The following is a 19,188-nucleotide window of genomic DNA, read 5'->3' as shown; positions in this document are numbered from 1 at the left end:
TGAGGTTGTTCTCATTGAGCAACTACTCCTTCAGCAATTGTTTGAACTTGCAACCGTGCTACTTACAACTAGTTCTCAAAGTTCTAGCCATTACAGTGACCCCTTGGCATGTGATCATGATCCAGGCACTTTATTTCTGACCATTGCAATATCTGGTGATCACCAGCAAAATCAATGGGGAAGCTGGCAGGAAGTTGGAAGTTGCAATCAGGTGAGGTCCTCACTTAACAATCTACACTTAATGACACTACTTCCTTAAGCAGGAAACAAGATGGTACCCTACTCCCATTTCCTGTAAGAAGCCAACTGAAGCAGCATTTCCTGGAATTAATAAGTGACCATTTGATGTTATATAGTCATATGATCACTACAAGAAATAATGTAAAGAAGCTGTTTCAGCTGACTGTTACTTTGAGTATATGAGGCTTTTTTACTGTTAAAATAAAAAAATGAAGTGTGTTAGTCACCACTCAAAAGAAAATCCAACCATTGATTATCTTAAAAATAAGAGTTTTAAAAAACAAAATTTTAAAAAAAGGTCAGAAATTGATTAAAATATACCATAAGGACAAAATACTAGTATAATATATAGGCACCTAGAGGAAGTACAGTAGTACAATGGGGACAAGAGAGACCATGGATAGCACAGGTAGTTTTACATCAGGGGTGAGTTGTACTTACCTTTACTACCGGTTCGCAACGGAAAGCTTCTATGCACACACAGATCACCGATGATGACATCTGGGGCGGTGGGCGGGGCCTCCTGCCAGTTTTACTACCTGTTCTTGCGAACCAGTCCAAGCTGGGGGCAACCCACCACTGTTTTAAGTGCAAACTTGATACCATTCTGATTCCTGCAACATCTGTCCTATTATTCTGTTTAATGGTAGGATCAACCCTTATTCTCCATCCTGAATCTTTTCCTCAACTACAAGCCTTCGATTTTTTTTTCCTTCTCAGAAACATAAACATATTCTTCTTCTTCTTGTGTCATCAGATCAATTGAATATAAAATTTGTGCCAAAAATAAAGAATTTATTTTAAATACTCCTTTGCTAAACATAAAGTTGTATCTTGGCAGTACATTATGAGAATTATATTTTGCACCATCATTATCACTGGATGATACTTATTATTTATTTTTCCTAGTCTCTAAAGAAAAAAAAATCTTAGTTAACCCTTTTATGTTAATGACTATTGGAAAACAAAAAAAAAAACCTTCCTTTTTGACTTGAACTCAATTTAGGAACCAAATATTCTAGATTCAAATTCAATTTGATACATTGGAATAAATTACTGCTGTACTGCTGGGAAATACAGGATCTCTAATTAATAGTACACTTTTTCATTTCAGAAATACAACACCAAATGTATTCTAAAGTAGATGCACAGATGATTTCACATTGCATTTGTATTGTAGGTGGGTTTTCCAGGGTGCAGTTTTAAAACTTGGCAAATGGATGCAGAGAATTAGTTGAATTGATTCTAATCATGCATTGGGCAACAGAAATTGAAATTAAAAGTATCCAATCAATGTGTTTTAGTGCAGTCATGTAAGCAGTGTTGTACAACAGATCAATAAAGCTGGCCCTGATGATCTTTAATCATATAGGACTAATTTGTGAGAACAACATAAGCATCACAAGATTTCTTCTCTGAGAAATATTAAATCCTATACACTTGGCAAGAATCTCACTTGTAGAATTGTTGGCTCTTGTTGACTGTTACAGTGACAGGAAAAAGCAGCAGCAATAACTCATGGAGAACCAGCTCCCAGGGAGAAGTAGCTTCTGTAAGGTTTTCCCATCAGTTGGAAACAATCTCTGCTTTCCCCTAGATATGTCTATCAATGGGAGGGACAGTTTCCTAACAATGGACCACCATCCTTTTATCTTCCAGCATGATCAGGAAAGTAGTTTTACAACAACTAGAGATTGATAGAAGAGAATATTTGTAGAGGAGATCATACCAAAGGTTACATAAAATTTGCTCTTAATTGGAGAGGCTTGATTCATTCAGGTGATTCATTCAGGTGCAGGGTGATACAGCTTGTTGTGCTCAGAGAAGTTATTATCAAGAATCAAGGTTTTAACAATGCATAGCAGCAGTGCTAAGGTAATGTTATAATTAATGGTCTCTGTGAACTTCTGTTGGTATCTAAGACGTTCCTTAATTCAATATCTCTAAGCTGTTGTACAATGAAACTCAAAATTCTGGGCCAGAATTTTTGGAATATATCAGAAAATAGGAAAGATTGATTTAAGAAAATACATCTTTACACCTTTTCTGCAAAATGTTATTGCAGAATAATATTCTTTTCAGTATTACTCATATCTTTGCTATATGCTTCCCTTCCTAAGTCACATTAATTTTAATACTTTCATGAATCAAATTTGAATCTGTGTTTGTCTTTGCTAGCAAATAGAAGTCCAAACTTCTTTAAAAAAAAAAAAGTTCTGCTTGAAAATCAGGCTCTTGGATTATTATACCAATGTGATATCCATATTTTTAATAGTTCTTGCATTAGGCTGCTTTTGCATTTGACTAATCTGCCACAGCTGCTCTCTCTAAATCAAGTTATTAAAAGTTGTTAAGCTGCAGTAATACCACAAATTGCTTAGATGTGCTCCTAAATCAGGTATCTGGTTTACTAGGTTTTTGTAAACAACAACAAGGATTTTACAAAATGTTTTTCTTTCCAATATTTTTGAGACATGGTACTAAAAATGATAGTGCCAGATTGACCCCTTGTGTCCAGCATTATAGCCCGTTCTGTTGCAAACCATCTATATGGGTGACATACTATCTTATCTCTCTATATAATAACTTATTTACTGTGTATACAACTGATTCTGAATGATAGTTATCTACTTAAATAGAGAGAATGTTGAGAAAAGGCATCTGAGGATGCTCTTTTCACACTTCTCACTTAGTCGTCATTAGATAAAGTATAATAATTTTCTCTCTGTCTGGGTCTCTATATTTTATGCCACTAAGTAAAATTTATAACTATCAACCCTTTCTATAGACAGTGGGATTCAAACCAGGAAATGATATTAGATAGGTGTGTCACCAAAGCAGGACATATATATTGCCAACCAAGCTGTGAACTGTGTAGTGCTATCTGCAGACTGAAACAAGGCACACCCTTTTCAAAAACCCCTCAGGAGAGTTCAGAAAGACTAAAAGGATTTGCAATGGAGATGTGCTTTTTTCATCTATATATTCTTGCTCTTCTGTCTAGAAGTTGACAACCAAACAATGAAGATGTGGCATTCTTATAGCCCAAGTTTGGTGTCATAGTATCTTCTGGTAATTTGTTGAATTAACCACTCAGGATTCCTTCCCTCAAATAAATCCTGTCAGTTGAAGATTAGGGATCTGCATCTTTCAGCTGCTCCAGCCAAGATGTCCCATACAAAAAAATAAATAAAAATCTGGGAATTGATTAGAGCTCCACATATTTGCTACTTGCTTTATTTAACATGTAAACCTTATGCCCTAATTATGAAGACATAAAACTAACACCATTGGTACAAAACACCATCATGAAATGCTCTTGAGATATGATGATAGTAGTGGTGATATTGTTTCCAATCTGCATTAGAACCTTAAGACCATCCATTTTTCTTTTCAATCCATTTATCACAAACCATTTATTGAAACATCTGTCATGCAGTTGCACATGAGGGATTCAAGTACACCACAAAAAGCATGGAGCCATAAGGAGAGTCTTTGTGAAAAGAATAACCTAGTTAAAATTGTGTGTCTAATCTCTACATTTCTAATTGAGAAATATGTATTTCGAACTTGATAAATTTGTTTTTAACAGTCTCCCGAGTCATCGTTTTCAGCAGAATAAGTTACCACCACAAGAATCATGGGACTGCTTATGGTTTCTGACTTACAAGGAATGTATGAATTCCTCTACCATCAAATTAAACATGAAAAATATCATACTTTCAATCTGTAACCTGTAAGGTGTGCTAGCAATCATGCTGTTTGGAGCACAGTTTGCTCAAAATGAATACTTTACACTTTTTGTCAAATCTTCTGCCTCTCTCTTTAATTTTAAAGGATGGAGAAATCCTTCAAGCACCTCCATTTGTTATTTGTCATTTTTTTTACTGAAAGAAACAGCATGTGTACATTGTGTGGATTCCACATGTTTAAAGATTTCTCTAATCAATGCCGTAACAGGAAATGTAGATATCCCAGACAGAGAGATTGATTACTTCTTTCCAGTCAAATAAGCCCATTTTACCTGTCCTTCTGTGATTTAGGAAAACATCATCAACAACAAATGTTTATTAGGCCTCTACATGGCCTTCAAAACACCTGAAGTTATTGGTAAGACTAAAAAGTAGGCAAAAATACAATTTTATTAAATATAAAACAATACAAATAACAATGGGATTATTAAGATTTCTACTAATCGTTGGTAGTAAATGTGATGAATAGAACAAATAGAAGCATAAAATTGGGCAGCATGGAAGTATATATATATATATATATCACAGAGTCTTGTTTGTGTAGAAGTGACTGATAAGCATTATGTTCTCTACCAGGATAGTTTGTTAAATTGGGATAAATGAATGTCTTACAAGATTCCCTGCAAAGACAACAACAATGGTGTTTGTGACTTAGGGAGTCCACAGAATTGTGGGGCAGCACTGATGATGTTACGTAGTTGGGTAATGAAATGTCTGCAAGAAAACAAACTCAGAAAGCACGAAGGACTCCACAGACTTGTCTCCACATAGATAGATAGCTGCTGAAAATGGTTTTACTGGCAAAAATATGAAAATATATATATATATATTCAGTGCTTAGATGCTTCATTGAAAAAAATCATGGTTCTGACTCCACATTTATAGACTTTCCTTACACATATATTTATCTTATCTATTTGTATCTTGTCTTTATATTTTTTACAAATAACTCAATGTGGCGAACATATCCAACATACCTTCTTCCTCCTATTTTCCCCACAACAAAGGGAGGGAGGGAGGGAGGGAGAGAGAGAGAGAGAGAGAGAGAGGGAGGGAGAGGGAGAGGGAGAGGGAGAGAGAGAGAGAGCATTCATGGTGCCTTAACCACTAGGCCTACAAACACAGGAGATAAATTGCAGGATACATCTTTTTTTTAGCTTTTCAAGGATTTTGAAAAGATCTCTTTTTAAAATGTTCATTTGATCCAATTGTAAGAAAGATATTTGTTCATTTAGAATTTATCAGATTCTTATGGATTCAGGCCTTTATTCCCAAGAAAAAACATTATCTTAATTACCTTTTATATTTTAGTTATGTATGTGAGGCACTTTGACACAGAAATGCAGAACCACCATGCAATCGTATCAGAAATGGAGGCTCAAAAGTCATACAAAGTAATAGCCGAGTGATAGCCAAGCTCCTTCAGGAAGAACTAGACATGGAAATTATATTGTACCAGAAAGTTTCTGAACTGTCAGTCATTGTGACTTGCTGGGTTTCAGATATGGCCTGCTTTAGGGCACCACATGTATAGTTGGGAATCATCAAGATGAAAATGACAATTACCTCCAAACTGACAGATAACTTGTCCCAGCTGTTTAAGGTAGAAATTAAATAAAATGGATAATAAACTCAAGCCCTGGAACTGAAATGCCCCATTCTTATCTCCCAACGACATCAACCAGAACTCCCCTGCTCAGGAAGAAAAGGAGCTATTACAAAACACTGCCTCAGAATGCCAGTTCTTGCAATCAACCCAAAGGAAGACTTCAACTGATAGTAATAAATACTGCTGAAAGATATAGCAGCATGTAACATTACCCTCTAAATCTCGTCACAAGAATCTTTTTACTTCTTCTCTCTCTCTTTTTTTTATAATATGCACTAAACCGAGTATTCTGCACAACATGGGTACTTGCATGCATTTTTCATCTATTTTATTGGTTCAAATAAAGCTATCCATATTGTTTTGCAGAGATTTCTATAGGTACTGGAAATGCTTAAATAGATAGTTTTAGTCACTTGAAAATGTCACAGGTGTTGTGATCAGTCAGCAGCCTGTGGAGCTGGCAGCGGAGTCGGACAGTGAGGAGGCTGAGGAAGAACATGGGCCAGTCCTGGAGGCTGGGGAAGGCCCAGATGAGGACTCTGGGTTGGAGGCAGAGATGGGGCCAGGGCCATCTGGGAGTGATGTGTGGACTCTGGAGCTCCAGAGGCTGACAGCAGAGAGGCAGAGGAACAGGAGGAGCTGTTCCTAGTGTACACATGAGAAGAGCTGCCAGAAGGCAAGAGCAGCTAAAGCTAAAAGGATGACTCGGGAGTAAGGCCTGGAGATGATTGGCCCCTCCCATAAGGCTTAAAAGACCAGCAACAGCTCTTGGGCTCTTTGTCGGAAAACAACGTTGATAGATTTGCTTCTTCTCTTGCTGCATTTATTTCTTGTCAGCGTCTTCTGCTTCTGAGCTTTTGCCAAGAAAAGCCTTTGGCAGGTTGCTTAATTAGACCAAGTTTGGTGATAAGGCTGAAGAATTGTGTTATGAAGAATTTGTTTTGAATTAGTTTGGACTATGCTGAGAATGAGTTAATTCTCAGCTGTTCTAATAAAGTCTGTTTCAAACTCATAATACCTACTTGGGCCTGGGTCACAACAACAGGAAGCTAGTTTGGCTATTTCTAACTTTGGTTCTTATTGTGTTCCTCACAGTGCTGGTTTTTGGTTTTTTTGTTTTCACAAAATGATTGTCATCGATGGTTAAAGAAGAAAAGGCTCAGGTGTCTGAGTGCATCCTGGAGAACACAATTCATCTTTATGCATTGTGAGCAAAGAGCATATAGGCAGAATTCCTGCTGTCATAAACTCACTGAAGCAGAAAAGAGGAAGGGGGCCATCCGTTTTAGCCTCATCTACCTTGCCTTGGTTAGTACATCCCAGCAAGAAAACATCTACTACTAAGTACTGTGGTTGTTGCATAACTGAACAAATTACAGAGACGCTGAAGCAGGAATCATAAGTCAGGAAAGAGGGTACACGGAGAAGGGAAAAGTCATGTTTGTCTACCCATTCATAAATTTAAAAAGTTTCAAAAAAGAAGAATATTTGCAGCTCAGGGTTAAAATGAGGGGCCCTTAGTGGTCCCTGAGTTTGGTTGTTTTCTTGCGGATGTTTCTTTACTCTAACTAAGCTTGGACAACCTGGAACTACGTTGCCTACGGTCTGACCTAAGCATAGTATACAAAATTATCTGCTACAACGTCCTACCTGTCAACGACTACTTCAGCTTCAACTGCAATAATACATGGGCAAACAATAGACACAAACTCAAGGTAAACTGCTCCAAACTCGATTGCAAAAAATACGACTTCAGCAACAGAGTGGTCAATGCCTGGAATGCTCTTCCTGACTCCGTTATTACATCCTCAAACCCTCACAGCTTCAACCTTAAACTGTCTACCGTGGACCTCACCTCATTCCTAAGAGATCCGTAAAGGGGGCGTGCATAAGCGCACCAGCGTGCCTACCATCCCTGTCCTACTGTCCCCACTTATTTGTACTCATTTCATGTGTTCATGTCCATGTTTATACTTATACCTGTTATCTCATACATGTTTGACAAATAAAAATAAATAAATAAAAAACTAGGTAACATCATGTGTCCCACCAACTCTGACAGGGCAAGCCACTAGAATATAAACTGAATATAAAATCCTACTCCTTACTAGTACTGATGGTGTTACCTAATTTGGATGATGAAACAACTTCAAGAAAACAACCAAGCTCAGAGAGCACCAGTGACCCCTCAAAAAAAAAAAAAAAGTTTGCATGGGACAGAATAACCACATAAAGATCCTAATACAGGTAGTCCTCGGCTTAAAACGGTTTATTTATGGACCGTTCAAAGTTACAATGGCACTGGAAAAAAGTGACTATGACCATTTTTCACACTTACGACCTTCCTAGCATCCCAAATGTGATCAAAATTCAGATGCTTGGCAACTGGTTTGCACTTATGACTTGCTGTGTCCCAAGGTCATGGGATCGCCTTTTGCAACCTTTTGACAAGCCAAATCAATGGGGAAGCCAGATTCACTTAACAACTCTGTTGCCAACTTATCAACTATAGTATATGACCCCTTCTTTTACAGAGACCGGTTCCCAGGATACCTGGGCAGTCATCTAAAATATTTGATGACAGGATTTTGGCATTGTTCCAATTTCTTGAGTGAATTGAGTGAATTGGTGGCATTGCAAATGGAAAAAAAATGCCTTTACTATTTCTGTGGTGCTTTCCCCCCCTTATTCTCTTGTTTCATTAAAGTGAAGGCAAGGGACCTTTGGTTTTTCTGTGACAGCAAGTTCAGGGCCAGGCAAAAGTGCTCTGCCTCTTCTTGTAAGTTAAGCCTCCCTTTTAACATTCTCTTATTCGTCTTCTTTTGTCTATTGCCTCAGTGCACTTTCACACATCCATAGTTTGCCACCTCTCCCCTTTCCAGTGCAGATCATCTGAGTAAGGGTATTTCATTTTTTAGGTCATGAGAGCAAAAAGACCAGATTACTGATCAGCTAAGGAGCAAAAAGAGGCAAACATTTATTTACTTTTTATTCTATTTTGCATGAAGAGGACTACTCCACTGATACAGTGCGATGAGCTGGTTTCTTTCTTTCTTTCTTTCTTTCTTTCTTTCTTTCTTTCTTTCTTTCTTTCTTTCTTTCTTTCTTTCTTTCTTTCTTTTGAAAATCAAAATTATGCCTATTGGTTAGAAATGGCTGTGTCAAGTTCGCAATGCCTGAAAGTATGATCTAACAGCCTACTGTAATTTCCCAAGCTGGAAGCATTGGCCAATAAGCTCTTGAATTTTTGCATAGAAGAGTTGAATTATCCAGCTTCTGACTAGGTCCAAGATAAATTAGAATTATTGAATGAATTCAAGCAAACATTCCTAAATTGTGTAGCGCAATTTTAATGTCTCATTTTTTTTATCCAAGAAAAACTGATGTACATATTTAATCATTACATTTTTAGATGAAAACCATAGTTAGTTTGCAAAACAATTGTTTTAAGACAAATTGGTTTAGTAGATGTAATCCAATAATCCAATCCATCCAATCCAACCAAACCTATTGGTTGAAATCACTAGACCAACCAAGCCAAGTCATATTGTCTAGGAAAGAATAAAATATTTGGATCTCAAATGTAAGTATTCTGTTCCATAGGAAATCTATTAAATGAAAAATCAGCATTTTTTCCCCAGCTATTCCTGTTGAAATGAAGCTACTACATTTTATGCCAGATTAGTTCCCTGATGGTATATTCCGATGACAGTAATTACACTCATGAACTTGCATTCTAGTGTCTAAGGAACCAGAGTCTCTTTCTTATCCCTTACTTGAGCTATGGATATTGACGCAAAGGTTACCTTTCAAGCTCCCTTAATAGTAGAGTAGTTGATAATTTATATTATCTTGTATGCAGGGAATAAAGGAATGTAATTGTTTCCAAGGATCTTAAAACAGTACTTGTTTAAACCTTATGTCCCTTAGCACTCCACAGCCAAGTGACAATATGCTGGTTTCAAATAACTAAACTATAAATCCTGGTCAAAAAATAAATGAATGTGCTTTGGGGATTAAGAAATGTAAAGGCAATCTAAGAATTCTTATTTTATGGGAGCTTAGTCCTAAACCCAAGATGGAGAGATATACAGGTAATCCTTGAATTATGACCACAATTGAGTCCAAAATTTATGTTGTTCAGTGAAACATTGTTACGTCAGTTTGCCCCTTTTACGACTTTTCTTGCCATGATTGTTAAGTGAATCATTGCATTTTTTACGCTAGTAACATGGTTGTTAAGTGAATCCGGCTTCCCCATTGTCTTTGCTTGTCAGAAGTTCGAAAAAGCTGATCACATGACTCCAGGACACTGCAATTGTCATAAATCTGAACCAGTTGCCAAGCATCTGAATTTTGATCACATGACCATGGGGATGCTGCAATGTTGGTAAGTGTGAAAAACGGCCATGTCAGTGTCGTCGTAACCTTGAATGGTCACTAAATGAACTGTTGTAAGTCGAGGACTACCTGCATAATGAAGTAGGTCTTCAGAAACCATACTTAATTCAGAGAATTACCTCTATACTTGCAGCAATTGCAAACTTGATGAAGAAAAAGGATTGGAGCAGCAAAATGGCCAGACTTCTTCAACCGCTGAGAGAAGATGAACATTTGTCAGATTAAAAAAAAGAGGAGGCATTAGAACAGGAAGTAACTGTCAGCAAGACACTCAAACAAAGGAGCAAGCTCAGTGGAGCACAGCAACTATAAAAGGCAAGAGTCTGAAAAGATTCTGTATACCTCTAGAATTCAAATAGATTTTAAGCCCTCATAGATGAAACAGTTCTGAGCCTCCAGAGTCGGAAAAAAAGCTACACTGATGAACAGGAGAAAGTATCACGGATCCTTTAAAACAGGGGTGTCAAACTCAAGGCTTGTGGGCTGAATCCGGTCCATGGTGCCTCTGGCAGCCAAAATGGGGCATGGGGGGGAGCCACCTGGACAGCCTCCTGCAGTATTCTACCAGCCAAAACAGGGTGTAGGGGCCACCTGTGACCCCTGCCCTGTTTTGGCCAGTAAATTGCTGCAGGAAACATCCGGCCCATCTCCCCCCCCCCCAGTCAGCCCACGGAGAACTAAAAATGCTGATCCGGCCCTTGAAGAAATCCACTTTGACACCCCTGCTTTAAGAGCACAGACTATGCAACTCTATCCTGCAAGAAGGCAAAGAAGAGAGATGTAGCAATTGGGGAATCTTGTCTTCACTTTTGGAAAAGTATCAAAAACTGAATAAGAACAATTAGCTATATAAATAATGTTGATGAGAAAATCTTGGGGGGCGTTTTTGGACAATGGTCTGTGCTTTTCCAATTGCATTCTGTGGGACCCTAGGATTCTATGAGAACTCGATGGAGTTCCATAAAAGATAAACAACAACAGCAAAAACTAAAACTAAAAGTCATTTGAACCCAGTCAGAGGCATCCATATACTGAGAGTTTTCGCTCTCCTACAAAAGCAAACCAGCAAACCTCCTGTAGCTGCCATTTTGCAGAACACGATTCTGATTGCTTTTTTAAAGCAAAACCCTAAGAGATTGAAGTTTGCTGTATTTAATAAGAGAGCTTTAAACGGAATCTTCTTAGAGTTGAACCTAAAAACAACGGAGTCAGAGCCTCAGGCATTTGCAAATCATTTGTTTTAATTATTTAAATATAGACATGCGCATAGGCAAGTATATGTACAATGTTATTTTAAAATATTTTTAGGCCAACTTCTTCTTTAGATGGTTGATATTCTGGTCACGTTCTTTTGAAACCTCTACCTCTTAGAGTTAGTCTTAAGCGTCTTTTGTTTTTCCCAAATAGCAGAAGCAGGAAAAGTATTGTCTTTCTTTTAGCCTTGGTCCTTTAGCCAGAGTTAAGGGGAGGAAAAGAATGAGGTTAAAGCAAATGCTGGTTAAAGACAATAATGATGGCATTGTGCTGGTTGAGTAGGGGAAGCTTGGCTAGAGAGAGAACCTTAATTGAGTTTGGAAAATAAATAAGTAAGTAAGTCACAGAAAAATATATGGGTAAAAGTAAGGAAGAAACCTGGCTTTCCTAGAAAGCATTTCCTAAGATTTTTTTTTTCAAATTTCTTTCAGCTTGAACTTACATCACATTCCACTTAATAATGCAGGATAAATAACCTTCCCAGTAAGGCTTGCTGACTATTGATTTAGATGAGTATTGACTTGAATAGGTTCCCATTGTTTTCTCTTGCTGACTTTGATATCCAGGGCTTTGCTTCTTTTCACAGAGGTTTCCGTAAAATGAGAGAATTCCAATTAAATACCTCTTGGAGCATTTTTCATTCTAAGCCAATTACCCACCCTAATGCCTGTGTTATTCCACCAGTTCTAACTTTAATGAGCATAGCAGACCAAATGGCATTGTAATCAGCTGGCACAACTATCTGCTTCAGTTTGATGCCCTGCAGTATGGAGGGGAGAATCACATGTGTTTTCTTTGCTAACTCTGCAGTAAAGAAGGTTCTTGCCATCTGTATTCATTAACTAATTTCGTCAGACTCTTTTCCTAACCACTTTCCTTAGCTTATGAAGTTGATGTTCAAATAAATGTATAATATTCCATATACTGTATACCTATAGGTTGTTTCACAAACACACCCCAGGGGAAGGTACAAAGTTTCTATTTATGGGTGCTTGCTTGTTTAAGACATACCTTACTTTTCTGGACTGGTAAGCACTCGGGGAGACAGACAGAGAGAGGGGGGGGAGGGAGGGAGGGAGAGGGAGCCGTCACTGCTCACTCTGCTGAAGACCTTCAACAACTTATGGACAGTTTTAGCAAGGCCTGCCAAGACTTTGGACTAACAATCAGCCTGAAAAAAACACAAGTCATGGGTCAGGATGTGGATTCACCTCCCTGTATTACAATCTCTGCACAAGAACTGGAGGTCATCCATGATTTTGTGTACCTCGGCTCAACTATCTCTGACACTTTCTCTTTAGATACTGGGCTGAATAAACATATTGATAAAGTGGCCACCATGTTTTCCAGACTTACAAAGAGAGTATGGCTTAAGAAGAAGCTGATGGAACATACAAAGATCCAGGTCTATAGAGCCTGCGTCCTCTTGTATTGCAGTGAGTCTTGGACCCTTTACGCATGGCAGGAGAGAAAGTTGAACACCTTTCATATGCGCTGTCTCCGACGTATTCTTGGCATCTCCTGGCAGGACAAAGTTCCAAATAGCGCAGTCTTGGAACATGCTGGAATTTCTAGCATGTATACATTATTGAAACAGCGATGTCTATGTTGGCTTGGGCATGTCATGAGAATGGCTGATGGTTGAATTCCGAAAGATCTCCTGTATGGAGAATTAGTGCAGGGAAAGCGTCTCAGAAGGAGATCACAGCTGCGATATAAGGATATCTGCAAGAGGGACCTAAAAGCCCTGGGAATGGACATTAATGACTGGGAAACCTTGACCTCTGATCATTCAGCTTGGAGGCTAAAGATGCAGCATGGCCTTCTCCAAGTCGAAGGGACACTTGTTCGGCAGGCTGAGGCAAAGAGGCCGTCCCGGAACCAGAGAAATCTGGGGGCTGGGCAGGGGACAGAATGTATCTGCCCTCAGTGTGGAAGGGATTGCCGCTCTCGAATTGGCCTTTTTAATCACACTAGATGCTGTTTTAGGACCTCGATACCATAGTCTTTTGAGACTGAAGGATGCCAATGCAAAAAAAAAAAAAAAAGCACTCAGGGAGACAGACAGAGAGAGGGAGGGAGGGAGGGAGGGAGAGAGAGAGGAAGGGAGGGAGAGGGAGGAAGAAGGAGGGAGAGAGAAGAAGAAAAGAAAAAGAAAGAAAGAAAGAAAGAAAGAAAGAAAGAAAGAAAGAAAGAAAGAAAGTGCAGATTAAAATAAATAATAAAATGAGTACTGATTATTTTGTAATAATCAAAAACTTCGTTAAAGAGAGATGTTTTGCATATTTGCTAAATACAGTATTTTTTGGGCTATAAGATGCACCATAGTTTTTGGAGAGGAAAATAGGAAAAAAGCTGATTGGCGGATGGATGGCCCCCTGGAATACCCCCAATCAGCTGTTTCTAGAGGTGAACTTTAGCGACAGGTTCGTTGGTTGTGAGCTCTGCGCCTTGCTTTTTTTTCAGCCTCTGAAACCTCCCTTTAAGAGGCTTTTTTCAGCTTCTGAAACCTCAATTTCAGAGGCTGGGCTGGGCTACATTTGGTGTATAAGACTCACCCAAATTTTTACCCTTTTTTTAGGAGGGAAAAAGGTGTGTCTTATACTCTGAAAAATACGGTACTCTCCACTCTCTTTAAGTGAAGGCCCAAGGCAACCCTCAAAGAAATATGTGCCAAAGGGTAGACATCAGTAGTGGGTTCCACTTACCTTCACTACCAGTTCGGAACTGTGAGCGCACGCTCATGCGCAGTGCTTCTGCACAGAGCATCCGTGATGATGTCCGAGTGGGTGCGTGGAGCCTCCCGCCACCACCACTACTGGTTTGCCCGACCCAGGGAAACTGGTAGAAACCCACCACTGGTGGACACAGTGCAGGAAAAGCCTCCCTCTCCCATGCCAGAAAGATGAACTATCATCAAAGACCTTCTCCTGCAGTTAAGAACCTTCTCCTGCAGTTCTTAACAAGTAAACAGGTTCAAGTAAACCAGTGATCTTCAATTGTCCCCCTGTTCAGAAGAGGATTTCTTTAGTAAAGGTTTTCCGCCTTTTTTAGGAAATGGGGAGTATCCCTCCTATAAGTAGGCTTTATCACTTTACTTCAACTATTAGGCCAGTTTTTTGCTAAGTAAATAATAATAATAATAATAATAATAATAATAATAATAATAATAATAATAATAATAATAATAATAATAATAATAATTTTATTTCTATACCGCCCTTCTCCCGAAGGACTCAGGGCGGTGTACAGCCAATTTAAAAACACAAGACAAAACAGTGGTTAAAAATTAAAATAATTAAATAGATTTGGCCCGATTTAAAACCCCGAAAATTTAAAATACCCCAATTTAAAATTATTATGTTGATAGCCCAGCCTGGCAGAACAACAGGGTCTTCAGTGTGCAGCGAAACACCCGGAGGTCGGAGATCTTACATATTTCCGGGGGCAGTTCATTCCACAGGGCTGGGGCTCCCACAGAGAAGGCCCTCCCCCTGGGTGTCACCAGCCGACATAACTTGGCTGATAGCCTCCTGAGAAGACCCTCTCTGTGGGAGCGAACTGGCCGGTGGGAGGCTATTGGTGGCAGAAGTCGGTCTTGAAGGTACCCGGGTCCTGTGCCATGGAGCGCTTTATTTTTCAATTATTATTTATTTTTTAATTATTCAGCCATTGAGGAATAAAGGTCAAAGATGCAGTTGGCCTTCATATCTCCACATGCCCTGTCTACGTACTCAATATATCCAAGACAAAGTATCCCAAATAAGAGAAGTAGTTGCTGAGTTTACATCCTAAGAATGTAACAAACTGAAACAAGAACCATAATCTAAGTTTACTGTGTCTGCAATGAACAATTCAAATTGTTCATAGCATATCATCAACAATTTCAGTTTCCTCATCCCAAACTTTTTGTGAAGGAAACCCCACACAGTCTGGAACAGCAATACCAGTCTGTTTGGTAGAGCACAGGCAGAGAAGTTAATGCTCTTGACTGTCACTATTGATAAGTTCTGAATTACTGGCATACTTACGAAAATCACAATTACCAGTTCCCTTCCAGTCTTCCAAGAAGCAAAGGAAAAAAAATAGCCATGCTTGTTGTTTCTACGCAACATAGCTGGAATCCTGAGCCATGCAGCAGATGGTGGGGAGAAGGCTATGGAGCTCTCAATTCTTGAAAACTGACATGGCAAGAACAAACAAAATGGCTGATTTTATCGCCAGTCATGTCTGTTGAGGTAAAGGCAAACTCTAATTGTAGCTGTCCAAAGGAAGAGAGGTGGAAGCTATCCACATAACATGCTAAGATATAAAGTGGTTTGACTGATTGGAGTATTATGTGTGAATGTAGCCAACTGTAAGCCTCCTTTAGTTGCTTGATAATTGGATGGCCCTAAATAATGAATGAATAAAAAAATGGCTTGTTTCACGGTTTCAATGTGGATGACTATTTGCTGAATAGAAGGAATACAAATTCAGCAAATTACAGTCATGCAAACCTTATTTTAACGTTATGTGGGAGCCAGTCACTCTCTCACAGCCAAACCCACCTCACAGGGTAGTTGTGGAGAAAATTGGAGGAGGAAGGAGTATTAGGTATGTTCCCTGCCTTGAGTTTCTTATAAAGTAATAAAGATGGAATAAAAATCTAATTAAAAATAGTCTAAGATATTGTTCAATTCATGCACTGCTTGAACTGAACATCCCAAAGCAATTTAGATATTATCAGGATCGAAATCATGGGTGAGACACATTAACATATATTCAGAGTAGCTCTCTTATATTTTTATCAATAGACTTCTTTGCTTTTGCTACCCTGGCTGTTGATGTTATGCTACATTATTTTAGTTCAAGACTTGTATTTCTCATGTTCAGTCATGTTCAGGAACAGATCCGCAGAGGTGAAGATGTTATTTTTTGCTGAAAATAGTTGCTGGCTTTTCTTAATATTTTTTATCATTGACAAGAGACTCATCAGTAGCAGGGTCGAGAATGAAAGAAATGACATGTAGGTTTTTAGACTGTTGAACCAAAGTCTCTCAAGAGGTGAAAATAGGTGTTCACAATATGTTGCCATCTAGAAAATCAGTGTGACTAGATTTGATTATTATATTTAGCAATATTCACTTTAAAAAACTATACATAGAAAAATAGTTTCTTTTTACAGTAACTGTTGGGACATCAAGAAAATGCCCAGCTTTTTACATCACCTTTTCCAGGTTACCTTTACTATCGGTTTGCAGCGGGAGTGTGCGTGCTTGCTTTGCGCACGTGTGTGCTTCTGCGCATGCGCATAAGCTTATGCGCAGATCACCCATGATGATGTCGTGACAGGTGGGCAGAGCCTCCTGCTGGTTTTACTACCAGTTCTATAGAACCGGACAGAACCAGGAGCAACCCACCACTGACCTTTTCATTCATTTACTTAATAGTTCATGCAGTATGTATCTATATTATTGGACAACAATGGGTATGCATTTTTTATGTGTGTTTCTTTTTCTGTGTGGAAAATACATTAGTCTGGTCTAGTCTAGTCTAGTCTAGTCTAGTCTAGTCTAGTCTAGTCTAGTCTAATCTAGTCTAGTCTAGTCTAGTCTAGTCTAGTCTAGTCTAGTCTAGTCTAGTCTAGTCTAGTCCAGTCTAGTGTATCCATGGGGTTTTCTTGGCATATATACTGTAGATATAATATATTCTAATGACAGAAAGGAAGAGGAACTAAAGACCCTTTTGATGAGGGTGAAAGAGGAAAATATAAAAGTTGATGTAGGAGATGACCAGGCTCAGGCCGAAGGAGGGGTCAAATGTGTCATCAGTCATGAGTCCGTTTGCACCCACAAGAGATCTAAGTCCAGCCCACCCTGGATTCTTATCTGCTGCCAATTTGCTTGAACCATTAGTAGTTCAGATTCTTGTAGAGAATTTAAGCTTGCAATAAATCTTTGTAATCATTTGAACTGCCTGAATCTCCTGATTTCCCTTGCGCTTGACAGTTGGCTTGAAATTCAACATTTTTTAAAAAAAGAAAACCTATGATCATGGTATCCAGCCACATCACTGCCTGGCAAATAGAAGGGGAGGAAATGAAAGCAGTGACAGATTTTATTTACTTGGGCTCCAAGATCATTGCAGATGGTGATTGCAGCCATAAAATTAAAAGACACTTGCTCCTCGGGAGGAAAACTATGGAAAATTGAGACAGCATATTAAAAACAGAGACATCACCTTGCTAACAAAGGTCCGTATAGTCAAAGCTATGGTTTTCCCAGTAGTAATGTATGGCTGTGAGAGTTGGACCATAAGAAAGGCTGAGTGCCAAAGAACTGATGCTTTTGAATTGTGGTGTTGGAGAAAACTCTTGAGAGTCCCTTGGACTGCAAGGAAATCAAATCAATCTATCCGAAAGGAAATCAACACTGACTGTCCTTTGGAAGGACAGATACTGAAGCTGAAGCTCAAATACTTTGGCCACCTAACAAGAACAGAAAAAGAAAACCTGATGTTGGGAAATATTGAAGGCAAAAAGGGGAAGGGGATGGCAGCAGATGAGAGGGTTAAATAGTGTCATTGGTGTAATAGACATGAATTTGGTCAGACTCTAGGAGACAATGGAAGACATGGGGGCCTGGCGTGTTGTGGTCCATGGGATCACAGGAAGTTGGACATGACTTAGCAACTGAACAATAACTATGTACTGTGTTATCATTAATATAGGTTTTATGATTTGGACTTCATTCGCTTCTTTCTTACATATATCTTTGTAGTCCCATGAGAAACATGCTACTCATCAAAGTAGATCAGAACCTGGTAGGTGAAATATTTAAAATCTTCTATGTTTTTACCCTTTCAAGATCTCATATTTAGCTTTTATAACCATACTTTTTGAGTCAAAAGTAAACACTTAACACAAAGCACTCTGATTATAAAAGTTAGAGAGAAGGAGAATATGTCACTTCCTAATTACAATGTTTAGGAAAAAAAATAGTAACATGTGGATAACAGAGCAGCTGACTGACAGTTCATGTATAATGATTACAACCTCTAAAGCAAATTCACTTGGTAGAATATAAACATTTTTGTTAGGCGGCTAAAATTACACAGAGAACAGTTGGATGACATGGATGTTGGAAGAGGAGATCATGCCAAACTTGACATCTCCTTTTCTGTTTGACATGTTTAATAAAGTGATTTTGTTACAGAAATTACAGACTTTTTTTTTTTTTAAAAAAAGCTAAAAGTCTTGCCCTTCATCAATAAATAAAGAAAGTGATATTTATGTCAATGGAAAGGCAAGCTGTTCCATTTTGCATTGCTTAACATATAGACATTTATTTTGCTTTTGCTTTCGTGAGATCCTCAGTCAGAGCTCAGCTCAGCTGCTGTAAAGCAAACTTTGCTCCCCAAAGTCTGGTGCATTATCTCACAGAACTATTTTTGCTTTGTGGTATACCATATTTAATAGAAGTCATTTCTTGTTAGTGTAAATTCCTTAGAGTTCAAGATTAATAGCAACCCTGTAAATTCAGAGTTTCTCAAATGACCAAAGGCCAAATGTGTTAAACCCATATCTTAACAATATTGTCGAAGTGCTTTTCCCCACCACTTCAGCTTTCCTTAAAGCTGGCTTCCTTCCCGTAAATATAAATTTACTTCAGGTATTGTGACAACTTACTGACAGTATTGATTGTGGCTTCCAAAGCTCCCCGGGAGATTTCTTCTAGATGTTTAAGAATAAGGGCCTTACAAGTGAAAGGATTTAAAGACCAAAGGCAGCACTGAGATGGAATAGTTGCGGTGCTGCTTCTGCACCCTAATGCTGTTGTTGTTTTCTGAAAGCATATAAGGAGCACTGTTTTTTATCAAATGTGGTACATAAGTGAATTAAATTTATATCCAGGAATGGGACCTCTGGGAAGAGGATTAGACAAAATAAAT

At 38.6% G+C, this 19,188-nt stretch overlaps 1 protein-coding gene and 1 long non-coding RNA gene across 2 annotated transcripts in view; one reads left to right on the top strand and one right to left on the bottom strand.

The window, feature by feature from the left end:
- The window catches only part of LOC117676871 (uncharacterized), a 192,384-nt gene extending 191,663 nt beyond the window's left edge, over positions 1-721 (bottom strand). The window contains exon 1 of the long non-coding RNA XR_015731358.1: positions 682-721. This is a non-coding gene — a long non-coding RNA (uncharacterized LOC117676871). The remainder of the gene's footprint in view (positions 1-681) is intronic.
- The window catches only part of EYS (EGF-like photoreceptor maintenance factor), a 765,120-nt gene that overhangs the window by 284,246 nt on the left and 461,686 nt on the right, over positions 1-19,188 (top strand). The gene's annotated exons all lie outside the window — the stretch shown is intronic.

Source organism: Pantherophis guttatus, chromosome 1 (genome assembly GCF_059756535.1).
Source record: "Pantherophis guttatus breed Tessera chromosome 1, ASM5975653v1, whole genome shotgun sequence".
Lineage (NCBI taxonomy): Eukaryota > Metazoa > Chordata > Lepidosauria > Squamata > Colubridae > Pantherophis > Pantherophis guttatus.
The sequence above is the reverse complement of the archived record's forward strand: the minus strand, read 5'-3'. Positions and strand labels throughout refer to the sequence as shown.